A 23,273-nucleotide genomic window follows, 5' to 3' on the forward strand; every position below is an offset into this window, starting at 1 on the left:
CACAAAGAAAGCACAGATTTCAAAGCTGAACTTGAGCCACTTTCATCAGGTAGTCTCTGCAGGTGGCGTGTGAGGGTAGATGCACAGCTAATACTTTAATTAATGGAGCCAGGTGCATGAGCTAAAAGGGCTAGTTTGAGGAGGACACAGGATGAGGAGCCACAGCCCGCAACATAATTTCAGGTGCATTGAGAGGTAAGCCCCGAGACTTCCTAGTGGCTTGGGCTAGTGTTGATTCGACACGGCAATGCACCTGGCACACTCACATATGCTGGGCGGCTTGGAGTCCATAACACCATGGAAAAGATCCGAGATTACTCTCATTGGGCCAGACTGGATGCTGAGGTGAAAACGTCTGCCAATGGTGCCCTGAGTGACAGAAAACAGCACCAAAGAAAGAGACTGAAGAGATCTGGTAGTTCTTTTCAGTCGAGTAGGATTGCCAAAGAAGCTCCTCACAGACAAAGCTACCCCATTTATTTCAAAATTAATGCATGATCTGTGCAGGCTATTGTAAGTAAAACAACTCCGCACCTCCATTTATCATCCCCAAATTGATGGACAGATTGCATGTTTTAACCAGAGATGGGAGAGGATGCTACAACGAGTGGCTGATGATAATGGTTTAAACTAGGATTAACTTCTCCCATATGTGCTCTTTGCTGTTCAAGAAACACCACAAGCATCCCCAGGTTTCACCCAATTTAAACTCACAGGACAGGGTAAACAGTGAAAGCTATTCGACGGACCGGCACAACCTCGCGACCGAATGCTTCTCTTAGTGCCCAGCATGAAATATTCCTGGCCTGGTGGCACGGCCTTTTCACCATCAAGCTGCATGTAGGACCAGTAAATACAGACTGCAACAGCAGGGTAAGCGAAAAAATTCTGAACTTTACCAAATTCATTTCCTAAAGTGATGGGTTAAACCAATACCGCATGTCTCAGCTTTGGTCACTTTATCTCCTGAAAAACAGGGACGTAAACTGGTGCAAAGAGGAGAAGAGCTGACCCCAACCCAGGCACAACAGCTAAATAAGCTAACAGATCAGTACCAAGATGTGTTCTCCATGACATCAAAACTCTCCCTGATGCGCTGATACGACAGTAACCCTAGAGAGTTCTGGAGGCCAGTCGTCGCGCGATCGAAAACAAGATAGATTAAAATGCCACAAGCCGACCTCATTGAGGAATCAGCCATCCTCTGGTCCAGGCCTGCTGTGGTGGTACCCAAGTCAGACTGAACCCTCTGTCTTTGTAATGACTTCTGGCGTTTAAACAAAGTCTCTGACTCCGATAACTCTTAAGTCTCTGAGTTATTAATGAAGAATTGCACCTGTTTGAGCCATTGAGTCCATCAATGCCCCGCTGCAAAAGTGCTTTACAATACATATGTTTTTTAAGAAATGTGCATGAACCCAGAAGACCAATCATTACAATAATTTATTCAAATTCCTGTCCTGTGCGAAAACGATTTAAATATATATTGATGCATATGCTTTTAAAATGTCTTATTTAATGTGCACACCAAAACCTTAAAAAATGTAACAACACCTAACCAAAACCCCAAAAATGTAAAAGAAGATGCTGAATAAATCTTTACAATGTTTATAAAAAATTAAATGGAGCAAAAAAGTAAACAAACATTTAAAAAACAGAATTGTCTATAAAGATAATGAGTGTGCGAGGATTGTTTTATCATGATTGTTACAAATAAAGAATATATGTATCCAACAGTTCAACAGCACATGAATGAGGAGAGAAATGAAGAAGGAAACCGATAACGTGCTTCTTCTCGAAATATCATATTATAGTTCAGACTCTTGTAAACATATTATTAACTCACTTCAACACAAACTTTTTTTTTATGCCAATATAAAAGCTCTTTTGCAGTTGCTGGGATTTTGTGGTGATTGACAAAGCGGCGTGTTTGCCTGAAGCAGCTGCTTAATGAAAGTGTGAAAGTGTGCACCACCGTCTTTATTGAACACACACACACACACACACACACAGAGGACAGGGAGAATATGAAACCGTCCCTGAGTGTGCACAGGGTTGTGTGTCACACACTCACACAATTAAAGCGCGAGTGGGATTTCCCGTTACGAGCGAGGTGAGCTCTGCATAAGGAAGATGGGGATAAAGTTCCAATGGTTTCTCATGCAGGAGAAAACGCCACTGGCTTTATTTACATCTGTCACAAGGGTTTCATTTAAACTGACTGCAGGAAAAAAAAAAATCACTGACATACGTAGCAGAGGGGGATTATCAATACACCTCACACAACCATGAGACAGAGAGAGAGAGAGAGAGAGAGAACCATGCTAACAATAAAAGAGGAACAAAACAAGAAAAAAATGAAAGAACAATAGAAATAAAAAATAAGGTTAAAAGAAGAAAAAAGAGAACAAAAGAAATGAGCAAAAAACAACAAATACAGACACAGATAGATAAAGACATAAACAAAGAATGAAAAAAGAATAAATAGAAAGAAAAGCAGAGTGTGAGGGAGAGAAGTGAAAAGGGTAATGAAGAGCGATGAGTGTGATGAAGAGTAATGAGGGAGTGTGATGAAGTGTGACGAAGTGTATAATGAAGAGTGATGAGTGTAATGACGTGATGAAGAGTTTGAGGGAAAGTGTGATGAGTGTGATGAAGTGTGTGAAGAAGAGTAATAAGTGTGAGGGAGTGTGATGAGTATGACGGAGTGTGTGTTTGAATAATGATGAAGAGTGTGATGAGTATGACGGAGTGTGTGTTTGAATAATGATGAAGAGTGTGATGAGTATGACGGAGTGTGTGTTTGATTAATGATGAAGAGTGTGATGAGTGCGAGGGAGTGTGTGTTCTACTCCCCTTATTCAGACATTACAGCACACAGTTTCACTCATCAAAGTTTTTAATCAGTTTGGTGTCGCTTCTCCATCGCTCAACAAAGGCGCTAAACTTCTAGCAAAGGATACAAAGTGCTGACACTGGAGACTCCTTCCATCAGTGTATCCCTCACTGTGATCAAGGTGTTACTATAGAAACAATAAGGTGTTCGAAGGAGTTGATCAACACCTTTGTGACCAATCAGGATCTAGAGACCAGCAGGTGAAAGTGAGATGAAAAAGATGGACTAGTTTTGCCTCTTCTGCTAATCCACCCCTTTACTGGATCACATTACAAAGTCAGAGCTCAACTTCAGCTCACTTTCTCAGTTAAGCGAGTGGATGACGGCAGGGAGTAGAGGAGAGGTGGCGAGTGATGAGGCGATGACGTGACCTTCTGCGATCTGCTCGCTCTCAGAGCTGGAGGTTAATCCCGTTTAGGCTCTAACTGATAGGAGATCCAGGCCGTGTTTGGCCAGAATCTGACGCTGTGTGTGCTGAAACGTGAAATTGATATTCAGTGTGTGTGTGGAGTGATCAGCGTGGGGACTTGATTCACTCGTTCTCCTCTCACACCTGTTTACACAACAGGAGAAATGCCGGACTGTGTGTTAATGCTTTAAGGAGTCTCTGGAATGCCGTAAAGATCTTCAGCCCTCTCAGGGGACGAGCAGAGAGATGGAGAAACGACAGAACAGTGAGGTTCAACCACACCCGCATGTGCGCAGGGAAGTCCTGCACTTTTGAAGAGCGATGAAGGAGGGATAGGAGAGAGAGGGGGAAATGTTGGACTTCTTTAGAAACATCCAAAACCCCAACGAGTGCCATGAATAAAAAGAGAAGAGCGGAAACATAGAGAAAAGGAAAACAAAAGGGAAACAAACAAAACAAAAAAAAAAGGAACGGAAAGAGATAAAAGGTAAGAACAGAAGAAAGAAAGAAAGAAGAAGAAAAAAACCTTAATAAAAATGAAGAGAAAAAGAAACATAAGAACATAAAAGGTACGAATAGAAGAAAGAAAGAAAGACAGACAGAAAGGAAGAGCAATCTAAAGGACAAGAAAATGAAAGAACGTGTCTATTATTTCCAGGTGTACAAACATATTACATATTATATATTTAAAACATGTTCATTTGCTACACTTGTTGCCCCAATTATAATATAGGCAGCTTGAATTTTATAAGAAAGCGAGAGGAAGAGAAAATCAGATGACAAAATATTGAGGGGATGTCTCCTGTGACTCTGACTTCCTGCTTTGTAAATGAATTTTATTTACATGTAATTATTATAGCCATGTCATTAATATTCAATTATTAAAAGTGTCTTATTATTCCTTAATTAAATGTTTGTTATTAGCATTAGATGAAAGTGTGTCATTAATATTCAGTTATCAAAAGTGTGTCATTAATTTTTGGTTATTTAAAGTCATTAAATATCATTGATAATAATTCATTTAAACCGTCATTACTGTCATTAAATTTTGGGAATTAAAAGTGTGTCATTAATATTTAGCACAGATACACTGAGACAGAAATAAAACCAGGCTAGAACACCGAACGATAATTGGCCCAGACACACACATCTAAAACGTTACACAGGATCACGAACAGGCTCAGGCAGTTAGTCGGGTGAACAAACAGGGTGGCAGAGGTCACAGTGTGTTAGGAGACATCTGAGATCTGAGCAGATTCCGGTGATACCATGACACAACCTCCCAACAAGCTCTTTCCATCCCGAAGAGCTCATCCTGGGTGTTGCGCATCCTGGGTGTTGCATTCGTATGTGGCCTACTGTACCTTAGGGACATGGGCTAGGTCCTTTTCGATGCACAGAGGAAACCTTATGAGACTTGTCTCTCAGGCCCTGAAAAACTTCCTGTTTGACATGTTCTATCCTGGCTATTGGATTAGGGGTATTTCCCCACTGTGAAAGGTATGGTGCCCCAGAGCCTTTTTTAAATAAAGTTTGACCAAATTCAGCATGTGAATTGAGGGACTCAAATATAATATCCTCTGTCACTTATAATACCCACTGGTATTCCAAAATACCATAAAAGCATGGGCAAACATGCCCAAGATGTGGGCAGACCTCCCAGGTTGGACATAGGGACTTCACTTGATCACCACCACACCACCGTGGTGTAGCACCGCAGCCCAGGACGGAATGTGATGAGGCAAGGTAGAACCAAACGCAGCGCAGCGTAAGCAATGGAATAAGCTGGTCTAAAGCAAAGGTATGAGGTTGCTTGGCCTGGGCAAACATGGTACAAGAAACAATATAATGTATGTCTGTAAGCACGCTTCAAGAAGGTGGTAATGTAGTGTGGAACCAGGTGATCAGGTTAACCACTCAGGTTGTCAGAACAAAGATCTGATTAGGAAGGCACGTGGGGGGAACGTGCTGCCCTTAAGCACTTGGGTGATTTTTGTCAAGGCACTCACAAAACACAATGAGGGTAGAATGGTTTTAGAGCTTTGGTCTTTGTTCTTGATGGGGAAAAGTCATGACAAGGAGTTTGCCTGTATGGTTTTTGGATCCAGGCCAGTATGACAATGCCCACTGAGTTTGGAAAGCTTGCTGGTTCACAGACATTTGGGATTCTTTTGATCAGGAAAAGAACACTGTGATGAGCCCTGTGGCCAAGCATGTCCAGGTCATAACTCCACTTGGGTGTCTCTCTGCTCTCTAAGTTGATCTCTACTGCGCACATGAGTTTTTTCAGGTAATCATTCATCTGCTTTAAAAGAACGCAGAGAGACTCAGTCGTCACAGGAGTATCACCACTGTGTGCCTCTTGTTTGCTTCCATGCAATTTTCTTCAAGTTATTCGTCTATGACCTTGCTTGTTTTTTGGATTTCATCTCTCATCTTTGCTCTTTGGATTGTCTTTGTTATCTGGATTGCTGCTGTGTATGACCTAGCCTGTTTTCGGACCTTCCAGATTTGAACATTAGTCTTGGCACCCTGCCCGCCTTTTCAACCTCTGCCCCGAGCCATGCTTTACATTTTTACTCTGCAAACTCTGTGGGTGGGTGCTTCCACTCTCATCCAATGGAGAATTTGTAGGTAGGAATTTATTCTGCTTGTTCAGGTCACTTTTTGCCTAAGAGATTATCTTTTGTGAGAGTGCTCACTGATTCTGATCAAAGACTGACAGTACCTCATCTTATTGGCTCTACATCAGTATTCCCCAACCACTGGGCCATGCATGATTTGGTCCCAGGCCACACGAAAGAATCTAAAATATATTGAAAAATGATCAGCTAGTTTCCCATTTGATTCCGTCTGAACATCAAAACATGCTACAAGCCCATTCTGTATAGTAACTGTGGCCTCACAAGTGTGTTTGAAGCAACTGACGTTCTGGATTTAAATCAAGGTGGAATATCGTGAAATCGCCACAAAATCAATAAAAATCCTGCCTCTTTTCCCAGTAACCTACTTTTGTGAAACATGTTGTCTGCAACAAGAGCAACAAAAACAGAATTGCACAGCAGACATGACAAATATACAGTACTTCAGATATCACTGTTCCCTATCCAGTGTTGGGGGACGTTACTTATAAAATTAATTCTAAACCCTATCTCACCTACGCGGGTATGTGCAGGTGGCCGTAAGTACGGTTCATCATGATTCACTGCGTGTTTTGGTGCTGTAATTAGGTTTCCATCTTTTTGCGTGTCGCGGCCTATCAGGGGCGGGGCTTGTAGCACGCACACACTAACGGATTGGGAATGACTGCTGTCTGGTTAGGATTACATTTTTGAAATAATAATTAAATAACTGAGTACAGTGGAACCTTGGATTACGAGCATAATTCGTTATGGAAGCGGGCTTGTATTTCAAAACACTCGTAAACCAAATTAAATTTTTGCATAAAAAAACTTAAATTATTCGTTTCACAGTCCAAAAAAATAAATACATAAAAATAATTAACACAAAATATAAAGTAAAAATAAAACAAATTATCCTGCACTTTACCTTTAAAAAATATAAAAAATAAATCCTGATAGATAAGTGTTTCCGTTTACGCGCGCAGGTGCTGTGTGTTTGTGTGTGTGTGTGTGTGTGTATCCCTTCCAAAAGAGAGTGTGAACCGGCATGATGTCAAATTACACGGGTGCACACACATAAGAGAGGCTGAGGGAGAAAATGGATTTTCAACCTTCTAATGAGACTTTCTTACACAAAAATTTAATGTTTTACACACACACAAGGTCACAGTGTTATAGTAAACAGTACACACGTGCACGGATGTTGATTATACCAGTAAGAGATGCGCACTAAGACCCAGCAGGGGAGACAATTACCCACAATTCCGCAGCGCAAGAGAGAGAAAAATTGTTGGCTCAGTTGAGATCACATGACGCTTGGTGTCAAAACAAGAAGCGCATGCGTGATACATGATACTCTTGTACAAGACTTGCTCGTTTTCCAAATCAAAATTGATTAAAAATCTTTGTTTGCGGAACACTCGCAAACCATGTTACTCGCAATCCAAGGTTTCGCTGTACTTAAATGGCAGACATAACGCGTTAGATTACTTGTTACATCAAAAAAGAAGTCCAAGTACTTTAACGCGTTACATCCAACACTGCCCCCATTTCATTGCAGTGAAACAAGCTCAGAGCTCACAGATTCTGTGTTATGGCATGTTGTAAAAATTGTGCACTTTATTATGCTTTGTTACAAATGCAAGATAGCTGGTCCTTTGTCCATAAAAGGTTGGAGACCACTGCTCTACACTCACCACTTCCAGGTTCGCAGAATGCTGCCTACATCATTCTCGCTACATCACAGGGCATTCCTTATTTACCCAGGGGTAACCACTACACATGTAGCTTATCTTTGACTGCCTGCTCATTGCTTAAAAGTGTTTTATCTGTCACTTTGTTCAATAAATTCTTTTAAACTTTTGTTTAACTTCGAGTCCGTTATTGGGTTTACCTCAGTCCTGTGCCGCCAGTGACAAACACAAAAGAATGTGCTGCTTCATCCAACTGTTAGCAGGTTATGATTCCTAAAACCATAATTTTCTTTCATTTTCTTTTTGAAAAGGACAAAGCAACCCTTGGTTTCTCACCAAACCTCTGTCATAATGTGTCTCCTACCCCACATCCAGAGACACCTTCTTTTAAATTGAAAGGTTTTGTGTTTGTCTTTCAGTTGGGAGCAGTTCTGATTGTATTCTTTAGCTTGGTGAAGGTTTCTTTGATGGCTGTGCTCCATTTGTCTTGATCCAAGATGATTTGTATGGAAAGATTTACCCCATGGCAGAGTGTAATGCACATACCCCTCAATGGCCAATGAAAGGGGTAAAGAGGATAAATTAGATTTTCTAGTGGGTGTTATGTAGCAGCCCTGTGGTCCAGTGAAGAAGGAGACCCATAACTATGGGCTTGCTGAAAACCTCTTCAAATCACTAGTACACAGGGTAAACAGTGGAAACATTAAATGGTGGGTTTGTTATCAGACCTCTCAACAGTAGTGGATGTGAGGAAGCCGCAAGGCACACATTGGAGAGAATGCAAGGAGCCAGGCACTATCATGGAGGTAGACCCAAAAAACCAAGGATGCTTTGCTGTGAATGTGCCTGGAAAGGAGATAATTTTTTGGTGTAGAGTGTAACAAGTAGTTGCCGGGTGCACTTTGTAAATATAAATATAAGTAGGTCCTCTCTCAATGACTTGGGTTCTTAGAGGATAATGTAGTGGAAGAGTGGAGATGTTAGGCTTGGTGACAGTGTCCAGATCTATAAAGACATTCATTGAGTATCTTTATGTTAACACTCAAAGTGAAAGACTGATCAGATCTCACTTGGTGAGTTAGAAGCACTCACCAAAATGGCACTATGGAAACTGCTCAGGAAAGTGAATTATACCACAACCTAAATGGGTTATCCACAACAGAAAGAAAGATGAAATCACTCCATAAGAGTAAACATGGTTTGGCGCAACAACATGGGTTCTGGACGGTCACTGATGTTAGTCAATGTAAAATTGGAGGTTGAAAACAGAGAGTCTAGGGAGTCCTTCCGGGTTTAGCCCTGACGAAAGAAGGCTTTGTGTGCCTGCTCATTTCACCCACTGCCGGCCACCTGGGTGTGGAACTCCAAGGTATTATCCCAAAACATTCTGTCACCCCTTCGTGACTACAGAAAGCTGCTCACCGATTTCTTGCTCTCTGCAGTGTGATCCAACACCTGCTTGAACAATTTGATAAAATGGCGAGATGATGGGACATAGGCTGTGTTGTTCTCCATGAGAGAACAACACAGCTTGCCAACTCAGCTTGCCACTGTGAATCAAGACAGCAATAGTTTACGAAATGCCTTACCGCTAAGGCATTTCATCGTAGTAGTAACATCATCTGTTGGTCCTGGCTACCAAAATACAGAGGGTCCTGCAGTAGAAAGACGAGGCAGTAGTCGCTCAAGCAGTTGAGGATCTGGGTTGCTGATCAAGGGTCGGGAGTCCCGTCACTGTTGGGTCTTTGGGCAAAATTGTTAACTCTATGCCCCATACTATCTAGGCAACACATGCAGTGCCAGTGTTAAGCCTGGGTAGAAAAATGAGAGGGTTGCAAAAGGAAGGACATAAAACCATGTTCCAGTTCTTGCAGATTAAATGATCCCATGTGGCAACCTCTAGACTAAAAGGGGCAAAGTAAAATAAAAACTCCAGTAGAAAGCCCTTCCAAAGTGATGTCCCTCCCCGATAGGCGTGCAAATAAAACATTTGTTATCCAAGCTAAGATACTATGGGTGATAAGAGAGTGTTTGTAAGGATATCTAATGATCATATGTTGATCATGTTCTCCCACCAGTTTTCCATGAACAGTTACAGTATGACAGCATTTCTTTAGAATGAATTTGTGTTCAAAGTATGGTTAAGTAGTATGTGGTGGTGACTGGGGACAGGTGTGCTTGTTCAGAACTTAAAAGTTTTATTCCCTAAACATACATACATACTGTACATAAATACATGAAATACCTAAAAAGATTAGGACAGCGATAATCATATAGAACCACAAACTGGGCAATGACGAGTGTGCAGAACCAAAAACAGGATTATAATTAGCATACTAATACACAGACAAGACCATGATTAGCATGTAAAACAAAAACATAATTAGGATTAGCAAATAGACCCACAAATAGACAATGATTAGCATAGAGAACCATAAAACAAAATGATGTCTAGCCTGTATAACTACAAACAGGATGATGATTAGCACATGGAACCACAAACTGGGAAATGATTAGCATGTAGAACTGAAAACAGGACCATAATTATTGTATAGAACTTCAAAAGAACAATGATCATTAGCATGCAGAACAACAAATAGGACAATAATATAGGATGTAGAATAATAAACAGGATGGTGATTAGCATGTAGAACCACAAAAAGGATGATACTTAGCATTTAGAACCAAAAATAAGACAATTCATAGCATGTAGAACCACAAACAGGACAATAAATAGCATGTAAAAACACAAACAAATGTGTGTGTGTGAATGTTGACTGGTGATCCTACCATGGGCATACAAATGAGAATAAATAAAACAATGATATCTTATATACAAAGTAAATGTCCCAGCATAATTGGGGTCAGACCGCAGGGTCAACAAACAGGACAATAATTAGCAGGTAGCAACACAAACTAGCATGTAGAACCACAAACAGGACAACGATTAGCATGTAGAACCACAAACGAAACAATGATTAGTAAGTGGAACCACAAACAGGAATATACTTACGTAGTAGTTAGTAAGTCTTTATTTGTCACATATACATTACTAAACATTGAAAGTCTTTCTTCGCATATCCCACCATAACTAGTGTCAGAGCGCAGGGTCATGTTACAGCACCCCTGAAGCAGATAGGGTTAAGGGTCTTGCTCAACAGCCCAACAATGGTGGAGCGGGGGCTCGAACCGCCGATCATCTGATCAGTAAGTCAGTGCCTTAGCCCTCTAAACTACTACTGCCGCTTTAGCATGTACATCCATAAACAGGACAATAATTTGCATGTAGAACCCCAAATAAGTCACCAATTAGCATTTAGAACCACAAACAGGACAGTAATTAGCAAGTATAAACACAAATTAGAATGTAAAACCACAAACAGGACAAGGATTAACATTTAAAGCCACAAACAGAAAGATGATTAGCATGTAGAACCACAAATGGGACGGTGATTAGGATGTAGAACCACAAACAGAACAATGATTAGCATGGAGAACCACAAACAAAACAATGATTAGTATGTAGAACCACAAACATGACAATGATTAGCATGTAGAACCACAGATGGGACGGTGATTAGCATGTAGAACCACAAACAGAAGGATGATTAGCATGCAGAACCACAAACAGAAGGATGATTAGCATGCAGAACCACAAACAGAAGGATGATTAGCATGTAGAACCACAAACAGAACGATGATTAGCATGTAGAACCACAAACAGAACGATGATTAGCATGTAGAACCACAAAATGAAAGATGATTAGCATGCAGAACCACAAAATGAAATTGATTAGCATGCAGAACCACAAATGGGACGATGATTAGGATGCAGAACCACAAACAGAACAATGATTAGCATGGAGAACCACAAACAAAACAATGATTAGTATGTAGAACCACAAACATGACAATAATTAGCATGTAGAAACAAACAGGATGAGCCGCGAAGAACAGGAAGCAGCAGAGTAACAACTCGATGATGAGCAGAAGGTAAAATACAGCTCTGCGCTGGACATGTTCGGCTCTAATTTGTGCGATCGTGACCAGAGTAAGGTGTTGAAGTGAAATCTCTCAGCAGTCCATGCGGGTGTTCAGCTGTGTCAGGCCTGTCTGAAAATGACCTCCTCCACATTTCCTAGCAGCATTTATAGCTGCTCTTGCATAAGTGAGGGCAGGAATTAGCTTGTTTCACAGACAACACCGAATGTAAGTGTAAGAGAATAAAAAGTGTGATGTGTTGGTCCTGACAATAACACACTGTAATCTATGGCAAATAGCCGTGTGCTCTGACTAAACACAGGAGATTCTTCCTCACATTACCTTTACCTATAACTGGAGGAAAAATCTACATGGATCAAAACAGGGAAATAGGAAAAGGATAAAAATATTAGACAAATAAAATAAGGGAAGAAAAGAAAGAAACATATAGAAGAGATAAAGAATGAAAACACACAAAAGAGAAGGAAATAAAACAAATGTATACAGAATAAAAAAGAAAGAAAGCACAGAATAAGGCCTTGTTCACACGGACGTTAAGTTTTTGGATAAACGAACGTGCTCTGAACGTCCTAGACGTTTATGTTGCATTTTGTAGTGACGCTTGATTGACTTCTACACTGGCGTTCGTTTGTCTCTGTCTAACGTCAGCCTGCAGCCCAAATTGTAGTTTGTGTGTTAACCTGTGGGGGCAGTGTGTCGGGAACTGGATATGAAAGTCCGCCGCTACCGGGTTCACTCTCTGACTGCACAACGCCGGATTTAAGGAAGTCTTTTTTGTGGTTTATGAAGAAATGAAAATCTCCGTGTAAGATTTTTAACAATGAATTTTTTTTATTTTGCACTTTTCCGCATTTCCCTATGTATAGCATGTAGGATCATGGGATATATCCGGTCCTCCGAAGCGTAAAATGAACGCACAGAAAATGAACTAGAAGCGGTTTTCTTGCGTTCGTTGGGTTTTGAACGCCAAGAAAAAGCTGCATGCAACGTTTTTTTTATGCCGTATAAACGTGCAGCCGGACAAACGCACGTCACCAAAGCCCGTGTGAACACTCTCATTGACTCCTATGTGTAGAAAACACTCGCCGCTTGATCCGCGCTTACCGGACGCTACAAACGCAAAAAAAAAACGCTCGATTTTAACGCCCGTGTGAACAAGGCCTAAAAGATGTAAAAAAAATCTATAAAAGAAATGTGTACAAACAGGAAAGAAAAAGAGAGAGCAAAAAAAAAGAAAAAAAAAGAAAGCATAAATAAGAAACAAATTAAAGAGAATGCAAAAAAAGGAAAAAAAAAAGGAAGAATTTATATGAGGCAAAAAATTTATAAAACATGCATGGATCAATACAGTAAGTCCCCAACTTACAAACATTCAAGTTACGAATTGTGGAAGACATTTTGTGTATTATACACAAAATAGATGCTGCAGTGCATCAGATACCACAATTTACAATTATATACAATATTTTAAAGTCTGGTACATTGTATGTGTGTATCGAGGGGGAAATGAGTCGGCCTCACCAGTTTCAGTGGATCAGTCCTGGAGCACGATGGGAGAAAATGTCTGTCCTGTAAACCTGTCCTAATGGTGAATAATCTTAATTTTGGAGTTCACAGTCCAATACAGTGGAAAACAGCTCTGAGAAAAATTTTTGGGGGGGGGACGTAAGATAAGTAATAGAACACATCAAGATGGTTTCTGGAATTATTTTTTTGTTTGTAACACGTGAAGTTAGTGGAATGAACTTTTGTTCATTCCAAAATTCAATTCAAAGGCATTGTACAATTTTTAAAACACACTTATGAGTGTGCATTTAAATTCCGCATGAATAAAGTCGTGGGCGCATCTAGTACAAAATACGAAAGAAAGCACACAAGAGAAAAAAAAAACACAAAACGGAAAAAAAGAAAATGTATACAAAATAGAAATAAAGTATAAAAAAATGTGTACAAAATAGGGAAAAAAGAAAGAAAGAAACAAGAAATTCAACAAAACGCGTAAAAGTAAAGGAACAAAAAAGAGGGAAAAAATAGAGAAAGATGTTACAAATAGAAATAGAAATATTATTGTGTGTATTGAGTGTTTTATTCCTTCACCTGTCTGTTTTTGTGTTTTTTGGCATAAAAGATACATTCGACAAATGAAAGAGAGACGTTTTAATGAAGCTGGCAGATGTCTGAGAATAAGACGTCTCCTGATGTGTCTCACCTGAACCCCAGAACCGTGTGTGTAATGTAACGTGCCGCATCACTGCAGGCGCTGGGTATCGAATGTGAATAAAAACAGGAAATCTCCCATCCTGAGGATCTGGTTATATTAGCAAAAGCTAGCTTAATCACCGGTACTGCATGCGTTTATAGATTCATGACTTTTGTAGATTTTTTACGGATTCACGTGAATCTCCCGGGGCAGAGGTATAAGCTAAGACTCACCCCTCCCGTGCTATCTGTACCCCAGGGTGTTATCCTCCCCCCCGAAATCGCCCTTGACATTGCTGTGTTGCAGAGAAATGTAAATATTTCAAGGAAAGACGGCTACGCTTGCAAAAACACACCTCGAGATGTGCGTCCTCAGCGGGAAGCCTGAAAGGTAGAGAGAGACGTGAAGAGTCAACTTCAAGCCATCGTGTAAGGCGAGCAGCAAGGAAGAAAGAACTCCCTGGGGCATGTAAGCGCTTCCATCCTCTAAAGACTGTCTCAGAGAAATGACAGAATAAAGACGAGACTAAGATAACTACAGTAATACATCCAGCAGGACGGAAAGACGGGATACAGCAGGACTTGCAAATGAGGGTACCTTCACTGGTTCGTCAAAGGTGCAACCAAAATACTGTCTGACCAGCAGTATTGTTAAAGTACAGTCATAAAATTATTGGGCTTGGTTTGGTGCAATTATTTTCAATTATATGAACTCATTATCCCAGTTAGGGTTGAAGTGTAGGTGGGGGCGATGAATCAGGAATGCTGGGTGCAAGGTAAAGGGATACACCCTGGATGGTCTGGTGGTCCGATTCACAGCCTCACACACATTTTAACCAGCAGGATTAAAAACAGCAACAGAAATGTAAGCGCCATCATCAAAGGATCATAAATTTTACTCCAACATAGCAAGAAAGGACATGCCATCTATGGCCAAGAGGTCCTAGGGAGAAAACTGCCCCTGCGATGCACAAGTGGGTGTGATGTGTTACCCTCTTTATGAGCAATTGGACAACAATCTTGGATGTCTGCAAGAGTTTGTTACACTGCCCTGTGGCTAGCTGTCATGTTAGCAGATTTTGAGAGGAGCTGATTCAAGTCTAGGAATGTTTTTGAAAGGTCAAGGGAAATTGAAAACCAAGAGGAAATGCAGACACATGAGGAACGTTCAGGATCAAACTGGGGACCCTGGACTTCTGAGGTGCCAACCGAACCTGCCTCTGTGCCCTCACTTCCAGGATTCTAGTATTAATAAAATATAAAGTATGTGGTCTTTTGAAAGGCCCAAAAGCAGCACTTTTAAAGAAATTCAAACAGAACTGTACCAGTTTGTAGCAGTATCTTCTACGACATCTATGTCAGCTTGCAAACATTTTGAATCCTTGCGCAGTGTTACACATCCACCTTCTCCCACATAACAAGACGCTGATGATTGACAAAAGAGACATAGCATGCTCCTCCTACTCAAACATCACAGCTAATTTTGCTCCCTTGGCCCCCTGACCTGCATCACTGCAATCTCCTGACATCTTGATATCAAAAAGGCTTTTCCTGTTCTTGTGCCACTTGAAACCTTCTGAAGACTGCTTTTCCAGATTCCTCTTTAGCTAGAGCTAGAAAGTTCCAGTGACTTACCAATCAGACTCCCAAAAGAGATTCCCAACCATTCCATCCTCATTTACCTTGAGATGTACTCGAGTGTACACTATGATTCATAAGGGGAGTCCTTGAGTTTTTTATTTGAATTTTCTTACCTGTCCAACCTTCCAGGTTAGAGTTGTCATGCATGTGTAAACAAAGGACCACCAAAAAACAACTTAGACGTGTGTGATCATGGATACAATAAAGTTTCATCTTTTATAAGGATAGGCTTACTTAACATGGAGGGAAGGAGTCTCCAGTGCCAATGCTTTCTAACAGTTAGAGGTAAAGCTGTGAGGACACTTTGAGTTTTCTCTGAAACATGACAAATTGTGTTTGTTGTATTAACTTTGACACTTAAAACCACAGAAATATGTGATTGTGTGTATTCGTGCTATTTCTTTGCCTCTGTGACCCAGTTTCTAATTTTTAGCTCAATCGTGTTTGGGGAAGTCATGTTTGCATAATTATTAAATAAAAGCAGAAACATATAAAACTTTACATTTTTTTTTATCTTCGTCCCTTATATCCCAGGTGTTGCCACATCAGCTCCTTTGATCTGCACGACTTTGCACAGGTCCTGTCTTGTCACAACCCTCCCATTTTCTAACCGTGCTTGGGACCGGTTTGGACCGGTCATGGCAGGGGTTGTATGGGGTGTAGGGTGAAAATTTTGCCCAAAGACCAACAGTAGCAACATGGCAGTGATGGGGCTTGAACCACTGACTTTCCGATCAGCAAAAGGTCTAATTAGCCAAAGTATTGAAATCCAGTCCTGTGCGCTATACTATTTAGTAAAAAACATTTTCCTATAAAAGCGTTCACTGTTGCCCTTTTTCGCCATTAATCACTTATCGTAGATTTGATGTTATGTGACGGATTTCTAAGTATAAAAAATAATCCCATAAGAATCTCCAGTATACGGTTAAACGATCTCATCTTCACTGCGGTTGTGGAGCTGAAAACAGATGAAGGAGCGCAGGTCTGATTTAGATTTCATGGCTAATGGGAAACTCGAGAGAGCGAAGAATCTTATGGAACAGTGTGTACCTGAGTCAGTGAAGCAGTGAAGTACTGGACAATAAGCCACAAAATCCCCCCTCGTACACACACGTATACACACACACACAAGCACGTGCACACACAAACACACTTTTTGGCAGCCCTTTTTCTGCAAGGTTTAATATCACACACCAGCTTCTCACATCACAAAACCAGAAAGAGCCAAAACTGTGATTTTTTTTTTTTTTCACCAGAGAGAAATAAACAATGTTTAGAAATCTAACATCTTAAATAAATAATTAGGGAGTAGGCTTTGAACAAGCTTTATGAATTCATTTGACATAAAATAAATGAAAGGAATCTGAGAGAACATACGCACCCGGATTCTAGGAAATAATTTTCATACAATCCATGAACCCCAAAATCCAAAAGCTGATCATTTAATTGCATGATTTGGATTTGATACAAAGGTTAAAAGATGTGGCAATTTAATTAAAGTCAAACAATCTAAAGATGACATTCTATTTAAATCATGCAACAACGTATTTTAACAAAAAATTAAACATTATGTCAATTCAGAAAACAAAGCAATAACTATAACAGTGTCTAATTGTTTTTTAAACCTAACTAATTAAAGGCATTTCCCATGCAGACAAAACGAACAATGCACTGATATAAAGCATTTTAACCATAACTGCTTTGAATTATTACAAGTTCTGCAAAATAATTTAAAATCTTTAACATAACTGGAAAAAAATTCTTATTAAAAAATTACTTTAAAGAAAAAGAACGCATAAATAAGAAAATTAAAAAAATCAAGTATTTGCTAAGACCTGGAAATGTAATAAAGCATTTTAAATTCCAAAAGTGATTTTTCTTTTGCTATAGAGTTGCAAATAGATTTTTTTATTTTCTTGCTTTTACTTTTTCCCCTGCATATACTTTTTCTTTGACAAAGTGACACATACTAAACTGTACTGTACTGTATGTCATCACCAAAGTGTTTCACCTGAAAACTGCACATTGATGGAGGTTCACTTAATTGTGTCAAATCTACCATAGTTTTATAAATACATAAATGAAAAAAACCTCCAGCCCAACTTTATACTGATTTCTCTGTGGTACAGTGCCAATCATTTCATCAAATTCTAAAAAATAACTAAACTGAACTTAAAAAAATGTGTAGAAAAACAGATACATTTTTTTTAATTTACAGATGAAACACAGGAATTTATGCGCATGTTAACTAAGCAGTATAGATCTTTTATGGAAACAAACATGCATATTTTCTAACGAAAATAAAGTCAAAGTAAAAAAATTAATAAGAGTAAAATAAAAACCCTATGTCGGGTCAGATAACTCTAAATTGACCCCTGAAACATCTCATTCACATGTAATTATCCTTATACAATTACAATCCGAATCGGTCTGTTAATCAGACGATCTGCACTTAATTAGGATTATTCACTCAAAATTATCCGATGAAAGACATTTCTAGTGAGTTGTGGGTATCACATTATTCAATTATACCATTATATCAGCGAAAGAGGGCAGAAATCTGACACTTTCTATCTGATAATAAAATGTTTTTTTTTATCTACAAAAAGTGCCTTAAAATAATTATAATGCGTAAAAAAAATATAGAAATATATGAGAAAATAATTCTGCTTCCATAGAGTTTGAATTATTGAAGACACCTTAACTTCATCATGAAAACACGAATCGGGGTCAATGACTCAGATGCAGCATGTAGGATGTGGAAACAACAATTTTGACAATTTTGACCATGTATTATTTTTTATTTATACATTTTTATTAAATAACATTTCTTCTCTTAAACAGCAGTAATACAAATGTAAGAATGTTTATTTGACTGTTTTGGCCATTAAATTATCTAAAAATTTTACAAAGCCCATTTCTCAAACACATCAATATCACTCTGATATACAAAGTGATTTATTTGACCTTATAAACTACGCTAATCAAATTGACCTACTTTGTAGTTTGAAATGTGATTTTCTTAGAATCTTTTTGTTTCTACGTTCAGAACTAAAAATCTCCATGAAATGTGGCATGTTATAATCTAACCCTAAATCAAAGCTTACTGCACAAGAATGTTTATAAAATGCTGATCTACTGTATTAAAGGTCAGATTTATGTTAAAACTAATACTGAACAATGACACATACTGTATCTATTTTCACTTGTTTTAATAACAACAGGTAATTTCTTAATCATGCAATAAACTAATGACTTTCCAACAAACATGGAAAAAATGGATGTAAACATTTGAATGTATCCAAGTATTTTCACTTACTAAGTCATCATCGACATATTTAAGTGTTCTTGATGTAAAAGAGGATAAAATTTGTGTTAGAATTTATATAGAAAATATTTTTTTTTAATCAACACATGAGTTTGTCTCAGAAATGCCTGAATAAGTCAATTTGTTGTAATTTTCATTATAGCTCACATTGGCTTCTACAGATCTAGAGAATTTATGCTTGGTTAAAAAACTTACTCAAGATATTAGACATATTAAAACCACTGATGTTTATTATTCTGGAGTTGAATCAGATATAGTTTATATTTTCGGACACTTGTAGATGGTGCACATTTCACTGTACTGGATCAGAGTGATTAAAAACCCAAAAATATATTGAATAAATCCTTGGAACAGAAAATGATTAACATCCTGACCAAATATTTTACATTTATGCGTGTAGCTTTACCTTTGGGTAAAATATTGACAGATGAATCAATCTCTAGTTTCTTCCAAAACACTTTTGTTTATAAGTTTCCTTTTCCCATTAGCAAATCAGCCAGAAATGAAACGCATGACCACGGTGATCCCGTAGCACAACCTTAATCGAGCTGCAGGTTAGGTACTGAATGATTGCTGCTTTAACACTAGCTGCTAAACTTTCGAAGGGGCAATTGGCTGGAAAAAAATCATTTTTATGAATACATTAATGTGCAAATTTTATACACTTCCCAAAAATGACATGGTTAATCTAAGGTTATCATCGTCCACATCACTTTCCACTACAATGTCACCTTTAAACTTAAAACTTTTACTTAAAAAGTGATAACTTGGTCTTAAGGAAAAAGTAATACTGACATGACAGATAAGACTTTAGGCTAAACCTATGTTAAAAATTTGACTTCTTTAGTTTTTCCACTACAGCCGTGTCTTTTTTTTTCATATGAAGAAGATTTTTTTTTTTTTTTTTAATTAAATTCAATGGTGATTTAACATAGACTTACTGATGTCATTCCCAACAAAGTGAGACTCAGGGTAATTACTGGACTGTTATTTAAAGTAGATTTTTTTCCCTACAGCTCTTTCCCCAAAATTATATTTTTTTAATATTTAAAATTAGGGATGCACCGAAATTTCGGCCGCCGAAAATTTTCGGCCGAAATAGCATTATCGGTTTCGGCCGAAACGTAAGAAAGCGCAGAAAATAAAAGCCGAAATTGTCGCCACGCCTCTCCCATCCTCCCGTCTCGTTCGCGCTGTCATTACGCATCAAACACGGAGTATGTCGGCGGTTTGGAAGCACTTGGAAGCAAGTTTTGTTATTGTTAAACAGCCTTATTACTGTTTTTTATTATCAATAAAAGTTTGATTGCTTAATTAATTTGTAGTTTTTTTAATACAAACAAAAAGAAAATATTTTAAACATGTTTTTTAATGAAGCCATTTTTGGTTTCGGTATCGGTTTTAGGCCAAGTGCATCCAAAATGCACTATTTCGTTTTCGGCCCAAAATTTTCATTTCGGTGCATCCCTATTTAAAATCATCATATACTTTCATACTTTCATCATGATCACATACTTTTCATCCATTTACAGTCATGTTTAATATCATAGAACATCCATGAAAAGGGTTACTTTCTGTTTTTATATACATCAGAACAACTATAATCTGTTTTTTTTTTACAGCTTGAAAAGAAACCAAAAACAAGCATAAAAACCTCTGATATATTTAAGTTACACCTTTACCTCTGATTGTGACAAAGCACTGACACTGGAGACTCCTTCCTTACAAGGCATGAACACGTAAACATTTCACAAGCAAACTTACACCTTCACGTGTTAACTATCACTCAAAATATTTTTTAATTAGTAATATTGTGGAGGATTTCAGTCCCTGTAAACACCTCGACAACATCTCCCGACCAATCAGAATTCAGCAATCAACACTGAATTCAACAGTGTCAGAGATGGTTACATTTGTGATGTGTGTGTGTGTGTGTGTTGTGGCTTTAAAGTAAGATGTAGCTAACTTTAGCGAAACACCTGGCTTTATCTTTAATGTGTAAGCATTTAAATCAGCTAACACTAAAGTCTTAGTTAGCTTCATTAGCCTTGTAGCTGCAGCGCAAATCTGAAAAAGCAGTACACTTTAGGACAGAAGTAAAAAGGTCTAAAATAGATATATTTTGTGTGTAGTACTAACCCCAACCAGTAAAAGCAGAGTTAATAGTATACACGTTTATACACATATACATTATTTCTTAAGTTCCTCTTGGTTGACTCTTTGCTCGATCGGCGAGACTCTTCAGGTCTAAATAACCAGCTTGACCACTAAATCAGCTCCAAATAACGTCGTTTTACTTACCGTCATCGTGCCGCGGCGTCAGCAGGAATGTCCAGAGCGTCCAACACGTCAACCTGTTAATAATCACAAACACAAAGAAGTTCTCACTGCAAATTTAAAAGCTCCAGTTAAGAAATAAAAGTATATTTAAATGCACAGATCACCATGCGATATCCAATATACACAATACAGGCATTAAATACGGCGTACGTTTATCATCACTGATGCCTCAAAATTCTTTACGTATGTTTAAACAACATTACATAGTGAAAAATGTTTAGTTCAAAGAACCGAAGTTGCCTAATTGTGTAATTTTTAATCAAGCTTTAATCTTTTTTTTTTTTAAGTTAAAAAAATATATATACTCCATTGTGGCTAAAACTCTCTCTCAGTAATTAAATAATTAATTAGCCATTCCTTTTTTCAGTCACAGGCCGTATGTGTCAAACGCCTGCATACTGTACATAAATATGCATACAAAATGTTTTATTTAAGTTAGATTATTTAATTATTTAAGTAATTCACTAAGGTTTCAGTTAGACACTGGATAATCTGTAACATGTACATAAAGGTGAAAATCAGTACTCATATATACCCATGGATCTCTAGCATACAGTACAGTATACTGTATACACTCATACAGGTAGACGTGTATAAATAGACACATATATTCTCGGCTATGAATAACAAATAACAAAAGATACAAATCTTCCTCTCTCTATCTCCCACACACACACACACACACACACACACAGTTAAGATTTCAGGGGGTTGCTGAGGCCTGTCAGACGAGCAAAAAAGACAATCACACACACAATGTCAGACGTGGCATAAACAGTCAAATAAACACACACACAAACGCAGGGCACATTTCAGAGTTTGACAAAAACGCAGTTGAAAATTTGTGCAAAATGATTGTAAGATTTCCTCGGACTTAAAAAAAAAAAAAAAAAAACGCACAATTAAAAAAAATTTTTTTTTTAAAGTGTTATAGAGCTACTGCGATTTTTTTTAATGATTTGAAACGTTTTGGAAAAACAACATTGGAAATGTTCACTATAAATTCCAAAATGAGAAATCGACACGAATTTCGACAAACTGTTAAATAATCCTAAATGCAACTGAAGATATATTTCCTTCTGCTCTTTGTACACACCCCGGAATCATTTTCAAGAGTGTATAAATAATAAATAAATAAAAAATAAACGCACTGTTCAAAACATTTTTATTTAAATATTATAAATCTTGAATTGGTCCAGATTCCAAATAGTGATGAATGTGTGTGTGTGTGTGTGTGTGTGTATTTTTTCACGTATTTATACATTTCATTTTAATTTTCTAAATTTAAGAAGTAAATTTGTAACGCACAAAAGTTCACGAAAATAAAAAAAATTAAGACGTTAAACAGAAAGAAAACGTCAGAAACGGCTGGAAAAAAAACACCCCAAAAGAAAAAAAACTTCCCTGACAAGCTTTATGAAACGAGACGCATGTGTGCAGACGGTCTGAGAGCTTTCTGTTCAGCGTCCTTAAAATGGAACTAAATAAAATGGCATAAAAATCAAAAAACAAGAAAATAAAAAAAAATTAACATACAGTGTTACAATTATGCGACATTCACGTGTCCAAATATTCCTATATTTTAATGTTTAAATCAGACTGAATTATAAAACGACCTGCGGGGCTACATTTCAGTTCCTTTCGTATCGGTTTCTTCCTGGCTGAAGGAGTTAAAAGAAGCGACTAAACATCTGCAGACAGACAGGAAGCAGATTTACGGAGGAACAAAAAGAAAAACCGTGTCCTCGCGTGACCGTCTTGCTGGACATAAACTGTGGGAAATGTGTAGGTGAAGGGCATCTGAGGACAGCGAGGTCTCACGAGGGGACGACCAACCAAACACGTCCACTTAGCTTGATCCGCACACACACACACACACACACACACACACACACACACACCTCTCTCTTACACACACACACACACTACATATAACCGGAGAGCTTTTCTAGTAAAAGGAGCGACGATTTAAAATAAAATCTTATAGTGTGTGAAATATCTCTCGAATCTGCTCGTGGATCTTTTGTGCCAATTTAAACATAACGACTGGAGAGCAAACGTGGGGGGACAAAACAGACGTGTTTGCTACATCTCGAAGACTTTATCTTAAAAAAAAAAAAAAAAAAGTTTCACGATTTGTTTT

At 38.3% G+C, this 23,273-nt stretch overlaps 1 long non-coding RNA gene across 1 annotated transcript in view; it reads right to left on the reverse strand.

Annotated features, from left to right (window-relative positions):
• The window catches only part of LOC128528496 (uncharacterized), a 43,988-nt gene that overhangs the window by 15,604 nt on the left and 5,111 nt on the right, over positions 1–23,273 (reverse strand). Inside the window, exon 2 of the long non-coding RNA XR_008360962.1 lies at positions 21,092–21,144. This is a non-coding gene — a long non-coding RNA (uncharacterized LOC128528496). The remainder of the gene's footprint in view (positions 1–21,091; positions 21,145–23,273) is intronic.

The sequence above is a fragment of the Clarias gariepinus genome, chromosome 1, assembly GCF_024256425.1.
Source record: "Clarias gariepinus isolate MV-2021 ecotype Netherlands chromosome 1, CGAR_prim_01v2, whole genome shotgun sequence".
Lineage (NCBI taxonomy): Eukaryota > Metazoa > Chordata > Actinopteri > Siluriformes > Clariidae > Clarias > Clarias gariepinus.